At 35.9% G+C, this 9,217-nt stretch overlaps 1 pseudogene; it reads right to left on the bottom strand.

The window, feature by feature from the left end:
* Positions 1-2,123: 2,123 nt before the first annotated feature.
* The window catches only part of LOC106320904, a 7,980-nt pseudogene continuing 886 nt past the window's right edge, over positions 2,124-9,217 (bottom strand).

Genomic DNA, 9,217 nt, shown 5'->3' on the forward strand with positions numbered 1-9,217 from the left:
TATTTGGTTTTGTTGATTTGTTTTCAGACAGGTTATGTTTTACACATGGTGGTACACACATATCACAGCAACATCATCCAAGATTTCGTGTGTGTATTTGAGGTCGATGACTCAATATGTTCGATCAGATTGTGGCATGGCCGATGGTAAAGAAGAACCAACTATCATGTTCGAGGACGAAGCATATTATGCCCAAGATCTTCATCACCCACGGATTGTAGAAAATTGGAGAGGTCCAAGGGACCTTCAGTAATGTCCAAATCAGGGGGAGTAATGTGTGTTGTACTCTTTTTCTTTCACCATGGTTTTGTTCCAATTGGGTTTTCCTGGTAAGGTTTTAATGAGGCAACATCAAAGCACATTACAAGCTCTAAATGGTTATGACATCCAAGGGGGAGTGTTATGAACCAGATTGTGGATGGCTCATAACCAAGAGATTATGATTTGTAATCTTTTCATTTATCTATGACGGTGTAATCTCCTATATAAGGAACCTCTATGTTATGAATAAATATAGACTTTTCCATTACTTTTATAACACTTTTGGTGTTTTGAGTATATTTTAGCAATTTTAATATATTTACTTTTGACTATTTGTATAAATTTTCAAGTATATTGGACAACTTAAAAGTATCTTATATATTTCGGATGTTTTTAATATACATTAAATCTAAAATAATTAATATATTTAGGTATGTAAATCTATTTCAGATACATTCAGGTACCAGAAATACTTTGGTTGGGGGTTTAGGTCAGGTTTGGTTTTGGTTCTTTAAATACCAAAATTTTGAACCCGTGGATATTTAATCAATTTCGGTTCGGGTTTGGTACTACTTTTTCGGATCGGGTTCGGTTCGGATCGGGTTCGGTTCGGATCGGGTTCGGTTCGGTTCTTCGGATTCAAGTTTTTTGTCCAACCCTATTCATAACTGTATCACTTTTTTTCTATGAATTGTTAGTCCAATTCCATTAAGAAATTTCAGTTTTTCTTTTTTTTTTTTTACAAAAATTCTATTCTATACAGTGAAATTGAAATATAAGCTGGACAAGTAGACCTATTTAAACATATATATTGCGCTGTGAAATGTATATAATATATGGTAAATCTCCTAAAACACCACAAAAAATGTTTTTGACCAAAAGAACACATATGGTGTATTCAACTAGGAGTTTTGATGATTTGTATTAAAATAACAAATTCACTATTATTTAAACATGTTTTTTATTAAAACACTTTAAAATCTAATGTTATTGAATATGTCATTTTATAAAACACTTTGACATCATTGTTATTGAACAAAATTTAAGTTGAAGATTTTAGAGTGGTTTAAGTGTATCAAGTTACCTTTCTCTCACTGATATGTGAATGTAAATGTGCGGGAACATGAAGTTGCTTGAGTTTTGATGACTTTTTTTTTTCATGTGTACACAATTTCACAACATCCATGTGTACACATATTTACATTTACACACATAAAAAACGTGTTTGTTCGACACTTCAAACCAATCTAATATGGACTCCCTACAATCTATGTGAACTTATCTCTTTCAATAAAGGAAAGTTTTTTGCATAAGCAGCAGATTCATAGGATGAACATTAATATTCAGAAGATGTAATATTTACAAGGTTCAAAGAACATAGAGAAGCCCAAATCAATGGCTTTTAACGCTGAGTTCTCCTTCTTGTTAGCAAATAAGAAGTTATCTGATTTCAAATCTGGATGCAAAAAACTCCACTGGAATGAGACATCATTACCACTTCAAAAATCGTTCTCGCGACGGCTATAACCATCAGAGAGCGGAGGCGTAAGGGAAACTGGAGTAGATGAGCATCACTTGATATTGACCAACGACAACGATTCCCTCCGAGTGGAATCATGGTTCTTTGGCTAGTGAAGATGGCAAGTTTGGTGGGGGAAAAATTAGAAGACAAGAACTCATTAGATTTCAGTTCAGTCATAGCCGGTTCGGTGAAAGCATAAGGGAGCAGCCACATGCACAAACCGAGTTCATCGGAGTTATCTATCCATCACCAGAACGATGGTTAAATCCAATGGTGGAAGATGAGTCGAAGATTTCAAACGTTGATGCCGATGATTCCATTCAAACTTATTATCTCAGAATCACACCTCTCCTTCACCTTCTTCATCCTTGACGTTGACGTCTCTGTCCTCACTGCCGTCGCCGTCTTCATCATCAACGCCGTCATCGTTTCTGTCGTCATCTTCTTCTTCTACTTGTTTTATATGATGCCGACCAAGGACTGCAAAACTCGAACTCCATCGTCATCATGTTTCTCATCTTCGTATTAATCTTAATCTTCCTCTCAACATGATTTGTTTTACAAAAGAAAAAAATTATATGAGAAAGACAGAAGAAAAATTTAAGAGATAAGGAAAGAGAAAAAGAAATTGATTTGTGGCCACTGGCCAATAATTCTTGTATTTTAGTTAGGTTTCAGTTAGAAATAATAGAAAAATGGCAGCGATGGGGTTTTCGTACGCTGGGAATAAGAGAGAAAGTGTTGAAATGCCAGAAAAAGTGTGTTGGTAGCTGAAACTGTCTTATAATGAAATATACCCCTATATAATTCACAAATTACAAACTTAAACCTAATATCATTTTCTCACTCACGAAAATGACAAAATTACAAAAACGCATTTTTCCACCAGAACCACAAAACGCTGTCAAAACCACAAAACACATTTTCCGCCAAAATCTCATTTTTCTGCCAAAATCACATTTTTCGTCAAAAATACATTTTCTCGCCAAAACACATTTTCTCGTCAAAACCACAAAAACACACATTCACATCAAAACACATTTTTCCGTCAAGACCGCAAAAACGCACTTTCCCTCCAAAATCGCAAAACGCATTTTTCCACTAGAATCGTAAAACGTGTTTTTCTGCCAAAATTGCAAAAACGCATTTTTTCGCCAAAACGTGTTTTCTCGCCATAACCGTAAAAAAATGTTTTCCCGCCAAAACATGTTTGCTCGCCAAAATTGTAAAAACGCGTTTCCCGCCAAAACAGCAAAAACGCGTCCTCCCCCCAAACCGAAAAGCTCGTCTTTCCGACAAAACGTGTTTTCTCGCCAAAACCATAAAACGCGTTTCCGGCCAAAATGTGTTTTCTTCGGAAAAGACATTTTCTCACCAAAAATGCTAAAACGTGTTTTTCCACCAAAACCGAAAAAACGTGTTTTCCCACCAAAATCACAAAATGCGTTTTACCACCAAACCGCAACAACGTGTTTTCCTGCCAAAACAGCAAAAAATGCGCTTTTCCGCCAAAACCCAAAAAGCAAAAATGTTAAAATGCTAATTTAAAATTATTTCAGTATAAAAATATTTTAGACTAAATAATAAAAATTAGTATAGTTTAAATTAATATAAAAAATATGATTAAATAAAAACAGGGGTATTTTTGTATTTTTTTTATTAAACTCACCTAGATGAAAATAGAAATAAAGAAACGAACATAAATTCATCGAGATGGTGGACCATTTGGATGGAGAAACAAACAGCCCCTTAAAATCTGGATGAATCTTCAAGACAAGATCACATAGATGGAGCAGCTAGATGGAGATGACAGATGGAGAAACGAACAGACGTAGCAAAACTACAAGGCCAGATTTACCGCGGAAAGACGTATAATGACAAGGAGTCCCAGGATCTTCTCCATCTCTCGGGGGGGGGGGGTATACCATAAGTTGAAACAACAGAATCCTAGGTCCTGAAAAACATGGTAACTCAAATCACGAGGAACCTCCAACGGAAAATATATGTGGATAGAGTATCACAAACCAAATCAAAAGAATCCAAGAACTAATTAAACAATCAGCAATGAGCTCGCTTCACGAAGAAAATATAAATAAGCAATACACTTTTTAAAGAACAACTACACCATACAATGTAAGCTATATATACAACATGCACCTGATATAGCTAAAACTTGGCCATCTTGAGACGAGAAGTTCAATCCTCCATAGCTTATGTCGCTACCAGCCCAGAGTGAAAATATCTTGCAAAGTTTATCAAACAAATGATATAAGGTTAAAGCTGCTGAAAATATTTGAAAGCACTTGATCCTCTAAAACTATTTAAATAACTTCGATAGAGAAGTGAACTGTAACTGTCTTACCTCTGAATAAGCTATCTCCAGGAGGGAAAAAACATAATACACAATGATGATAGCCATCAATGGACAATTTCCTCAGGAGACTTGGCTTGCTTTGTGTGTTCTGGTCATCGAGTCCTCTACCCGTACTTCCATCGTCGGTTAGTTCATTTGGTGAATATTCAGGTTCATTTGGATTAAGCCTCCCGCGTGCAATTCTGCAACGCGTATGAAGTGTTTCCTTTAACTGATACCATGAGTTAATATTTCCAGATTTACCTTCATATAAATATCAATATGCTCAAATTCATACCTAATAGTTGACATGATTTTAAAATTCGGTCTACCTGGCGCATAGGACCTAGGCAGCAAATCGGTCATAGCCAAGACTATTTTTATTAAATCCAATTTATTTGATTCAAATCAGTTCAAAACATTTGAAATCGGCTTAAACCGTCTTAATTCGGTTTAAATAAATTTTAAATAGGTTTAATATATATAAAATAAATCAATAATTTGTTAATGTCTAGACCCACTAGTCATTAATCCTCTACAAAGCGTCTAGTTAACACCTAGTGACTTCTTGAACATTAGTTTTTGATCTTCACAAGAATTCATTTTATGGTCAGAACATGGCAATGAAAATACCCAATCCTAATTTTGTCTATGAAGAATGAATTAAGATTTTTGTTCATGTTAATACTCAGGCAGCCACCAGCATGCAATGAGAGCCCCAATAGCATAGACTGATATAACTAAGCTCGGCAGAAAATATGGAAAGCTGTAATGCACAACACAAAAAGAACCTATTGAGGAGACTATTTTGCGAGCATTTGAAACTGCATTTTGGAGTGTATAGTAAACCAAGCAGCATGAAACAGAAACCAAGCAGCCCAATCAGGAAAATGTAAGGAAGGTGAAATTTGTATAAGCAGAGTTTAGAGTGAAGTGTACCTGAGCAAGATAGCCTCCAATAGCAGGGCCTATTATCAGTCCTATACCTCTCGATGTACTTACCTGAAAAACATGCAAGACATAAAAACTATTTCCACTAATTAAACTAGATGAAGTAAACATGGCCAATAATAGAATAAACAAGATAAACAAAAGCCTCACAACAGAAAGACAAAGAGCGTGATACTCTTCACTAGCGACTTCTGAAGCATATGCCTGAAACAGCAAAGAAACACCTTTAGAAAGTGCAACCTCAAAGGACATTTAAAAGAGAAAAAGTAGATATTCCTTCACAGCTTTGACAAAGACATTTACTTACTCTTATTACTCCGAGTAGACAATTGACGCAGCTGAGAAGAAATCTAACTGAAATAGCAAACCAGAAGCTTGTGCTTAAACCAAACAAGGTATTGTATATGATCCTGAAAAGATTGTCAGAGAAATAAATATTCTGCAAGAAAAGGAATTTGTCTTTATTTAAATATTGAGGAATATTTAAAGCTAACACAAACAAAGTCGCCATGAGAATGATAGGTTTGCGACCATATAGATCAGCTAGTTTCCCCTCAGAAAATGTAGGACCGCGGAAATCATGATTGAAATAACAAACAGAAAGATAAATAAAGGATAATATTAAATATGAAAACGTTTGAGAAAATTTTATAGTCGATATTTGATATCTTTCTTAACTCAATAAATGGCCCATATTGTATGACGGTTTGAATGCGATCTTTGAATCCCATGATACAACCGTGACGAGACTGTTTCACAACACCCAAAACATAATCTAACGAACTATAACTACTATGATTACTCTCGAGACTTACTTAAGAGACGACTGGGATTTTTCTGGAACTAGTTTCTAATTGCGTTTAAGCGTTTCCAATAATGAAGAGGGTAAACGCTTATTTATAGGGAAGGATACTTAACCGACAAGCTAAGGATAACGATAAAGGAAAGAATAATCTTGGAATTATTCTTGTTTAACGCGCAAGAGAGGTAACGGAAATATTTCGATAATTATCTGGAAGTTTTTGTAATTTTTTTAACACAATCTAAAACATTTAGATATATCGAGATTAATTAGACACAATCCGTTAGGATTTATCTAGGAAATTATGCAAAAATCATGGTATGAATTTACTCCAAAAAGAACATATTATTGTGTGCCCAAGCCTAAGCTCAGCCGCGTGTATGTGGTTTGCATAATGGCCCTTCTCACTCCTTCTCTATAGTGTCTCCACAATTAACTGATCCTTGATAAGGGAGTTCCATATCTATACTATAAGTTTTCTCTTGTCATAAGCATTGTGAGAATTTTTACTCTTCCATTTCATTTAAGTAAAAAACTTTTCATTTAGAGCCCAAAAGATATTTCCACATTTCTCTTCATATTATAACAAAAAATTACACAGCCCAATAGGCTTATAATTTAGGTTCCAACAATCCCCCACATGAATAGAAATTACTCTAAAAAATGTAGACACAAAAAGATTATGCAGACTCGGCAGACTCTATTGACTAGACTTAACAATAGACTAAATAGATGGACTTTTCGAGAGTATAAGCGAAAACTGACTGCATCTGAGGTAGTAGCGTATTCCAGCATTGAACCACTCATTGTTAGTACCTGTCGGATCTACATTTCAGGAGGTGAACGTGATGTCTTGAACCACCCAAAGTTTTGTGTAAACACAGGTTCGTCTTCTTGTAGAGTTAAGTTCTCTATTGTGTTCGTTTTGGCCATGAACTTGCCTGGTTGTCATGAGTGAATTTGGAGAGTATAGCCTAAACTTTATTCTCCTAAAAACAGCCCAATTTCACACTCACTAGGTGATTGCCCAATTTCACATGTCATAAACATAGAAAGTATCATGTTTATACTCTATATTCATATATATGAAGGTTTATGGTCTTATCTCATTAAAAAGCCATTGATTTACCTTAAACATTTACATGAAGCACTGTTTGTCCTCGTGCAATATGAGTAGTTCTCAGTGCTTTAGTCAGATTATGCTTGACCTAGTTGTCCCTCTGAACCAACCTCTTGTGATCTTCAATCGCATAGGTGGAGTTTCCATCAAACATCTTCTTACTCATAGGCAATAAACACACTCCCTTAGATGATTTCAATACTTGATCTCTTGTTAAACCTTTGGTAAACGGGTCGGCAAGGTTGTCAGCTGACTTGATGTAATCGACAGATATAACACAGGTGGAGATCAAGTGTCTAATGGTCTTACATCGCCGTCTAATGTGACACGATGTACCATTATATAGAGTATTCAGTTCCCGAGCTATAGCCGACTGACTATCACAATGTATGCGTAGAGCTAGGACTGGTTTCTCCCACATTGGAATATTTTCCAAGAGATTACGAAGCCATTCTGCTTCTTCTGTTGCTTTGTCTAAAGCAATGAACTCAGATTCCATAGTAGATCTGGCCAATAAAGTTTGTTTGGAAGATTTCCAATATATTGCTGCACTTTACGCTCATATCCACTTGTGGATTTCGAGTTCTTTGAGTTTGATATCCAGTTTGCATCACTTTATCCTTCAAAGATTGATGGTTCTTTACTGTAGTGCAGCATATAACTTTTGATGTATCGCAAATAATTTAATACACTTGTTATGGCTTTCCAGTATGTATGACCTGGATTACTTGTGTAGAGACTTAATACATTAACCGCATGCGCTAGATTGGGTCTTGTACAATTGGTTAAGTACATCCGACTTCCAATTACCTGTGCATACTCCCGTTGTAACACTGCCTCGCCTACGTTCTTGGTCAAGTGCAACATAGTGTTAACATGAGTTTTTGCAGTTCCACTAGAGTAGGTCATGAACTTCTCAAGTATCTTTTCAGCATAATGATCCGGAGATAAGGTTATCCCATTAGGAGTCCTTGTGATCTATATACCAAGAATAACATCCGGAAGACCCATGTCTTTCATGTCGAACTGACTATTAAGCATGTTCTTGGTTTGTTGGATGATATCTTTGTTGCTGCCGATGATGAGCATGTCATCTACAGACAAGCACAACATAATATACCCACTAGGAATACTTTTGAGGTAAATGCATTCATCACATTCATTAATGCGGAAATCATTTGACAACATTACATTGTCAAACTTTTCATGCCATTGTTTCAGAGCTTGCTTCATTCCATACAACGACTTTACGAGTCTTCAAATTTTTTGTTCTTGACCCTGAACCACGAAACCTTCAGATTGTTTCACGTATATCTCCTCTTCTAAATCTCCATTCAGAAAGACAGTTTTAATATCCATTTGATGGAATTCCAAGTTTCTTAAGCAATTGCGATCAAGAGTCTGGTTAAATTTTTCTTGTCACTGGAGAATAAATGTCAAATAAATTTACACATTTTTTTGTGTATGTCCTTGCACCACAAGTCTGGAATTGTGCTTATCAACTGAACCATCAGTTTTCAATTTCCTTTTTAACAACCATATATACTCTAGTGGGTTAAATCCTGGAGGTAAATCAACCATCTAGAAGGTATGACTCTGTAATATAGAATCAAATTCACTATTGACTGCTTCTTTCCAGAAGTCTGCGTCAGGGTTATTATACATGGCTTCAGCGTAAGATTTCGGATCGTTTTCAGCGAGAAATATTATCATGAAATCTTCACCAAAAGACTTTCCCTTACGAGCTAACTTGCTTCGTCTAGTTTTGTCTACAACATCTTCTCCTTTGATTGCAGAAGTTCCAGAAGTACTTGCTTCATTAATGGAGGTAACCACATCGATTTCTTCACGAGCGCATTTGGGATGTTGTTTATCCTTACACAGAAATATGTCTTCAAAGAATGAAGAATTTCTCGATTCCGTGATCGTATTAACATGGATGTCAGGTACATATGATTTTATTTCCAGAAACCTATAAGCGCTACTGTTGTCTGCTTTACCAATGAATAAAGTATCCACGGTTTTAGGTCCAATTGAGAACTTTTCGGAGGTGGCACTGCAAATTTTGCCAAACACCCCCACACTTTGAGGTATTTGTACGAATGTATGTTACTTTTCAAAAGTTCATATGGCATTTTGCGAATTGCCTTATGAGGTATTTTGTTGAGGATATAGTTTGTGGTGAACAACCCTTCCCCCCCCCCCCCC

This window comes from Brassica oleracea, unplaced genomic scaffold, assembly GCF_000695525.1.
Source record: "Brassica oleracea var. oleracea cultivar TO1000 unplaced genomic scaffold, BOL UnpScaffold01121, whole genome shotgun sequence".
Taxonomy (NCBI): Eukaryota; Viridiplantae; Streptophyta; class Magnoliopsida; order Brassicales; family Brassicaceae; genus Brassica; species Brassica oleracea.